Source organism: Mastomys coucha, unplaced genomic scaffold, assembly GCF_008632895.1.
Source record: "Mastomys coucha isolate ucsf_1 unplaced genomic scaffold, UCSF_Mcou_1 pScaffold3, whole genome shotgun sequence".
Taxonomy (NCBI): domain Eukaryota; kingdom Metazoa; phylum Chordata; class Mammalia; order Rodentia; family Muridae; genus Mastomys; species Mastomys coucha.
The window spans coordinates 57641556-57642909 of NW_022196909.1; positions in this window are offsets into that span (position 1 = coordinate 57641556).

Below are 1354 nucleotides of genomic sequence, written 5' to 3' on the forward strand. Positions count from 1 at the left end.
AAGCCAGTAAGGAACATCCCTCCATGGACTCTGCATCAGCTCCTGCCTCCTGACCTACTTGAGTTACAGTCCTGACTTCCTTTGGTGATCAACAGCAATGTGGAAGTGTAAGCTAAATAAACCCTTTCCTCCCCAACTTGCTTGTTGGTTATGATGTTTTGTGTAGGAATAGAAACCCTGACTAAGACATGTGTGTATGTGCCTGCATGAGTTTATGTGCACCATGTGTTTGCAGAAGACTGTGGGAACAGGAGAGAGAATTTCTCAAAATATCCTCTGGAACTATGAGCTGTCTACAGTGCTGGAATCTGAGCCCCTGTCCTCCATAAGAGCAATGAGCCTTCTTCACTACCAGACAATGCCTCCAGCACTTCCTTAACTACTGGAGTATCCCTCCAGCCCTTCCTTATTGACATATTTTTAAAATTTAAAGTACATTTGTTGTTGTTGTTGTTGTTTGTGTGTGCGCGCGCTCATGCGTGCACAAATGAATGTGTCACAACAGGTGTGTGGAGATCATAGACAACATTGAAGAGTTGGCCCCTTCTATACCCAAGGATCAAACCCAGGCTGTCAATGACTGGGCTTGCTGACCACTAAGTAAAAAAAAAAAATTTTGACATGGAGTATATCTTGCAATATAGCCAAGGAAGGCTGGCTATCCTTGAACTAATGAACTTCCTGACCCAACCTTCTCAGTGATATATTATAGACACACATTATAATATCAGACACTGTCTTTGTAAATTCTTAAAATTTCAATCTGTTTAAAATATCCAATCTCTTTTAAAATTCAAAGTCTTTTTACAATTAAAAGTTTCTTAACTGTGGGCTCCACTAAAATACTTTCTTCCTTCAAGAGGGAAAAATATCAGGACACAGTCACAATCAAAAACAACTGCCCAATGTCTGGGACTAGATCATCCACTAATGATCTTCTGGATTTCTCCAAGTGCCACGGACTGGGGTTTCTTACGGGGTCCCTTGTTCCGCGGGATGATGGGTTCTGGCTAGGTGTGCATGGGATTCGGCTTTGACAAACAGACTAGACACGAGTGGTGTAAGGTCTGAGTGCATTTCTTAAAAATGACATGAGGCTTTTACAGTCGTTGCAAAAGAGAAATGAAAAATCTGGCAGCTCAGTAGTACATCTGAGGCCACCTAAAACACACTAGGTCTAAAACATCAGCCATCTCCTCTGGATTGGTGCAGCACCCGGGCTCCAAGCACACTCGAGCTGCATGGGCCAGGCAGGAGAGTAGAGGCTTGAATCTCTAATCTCCCATGCTAAATGCTCGAATCTCGAATGCTCAATCTCTTGAATCTTGACTGGTGCTGCACCCCTGCCCCCCCC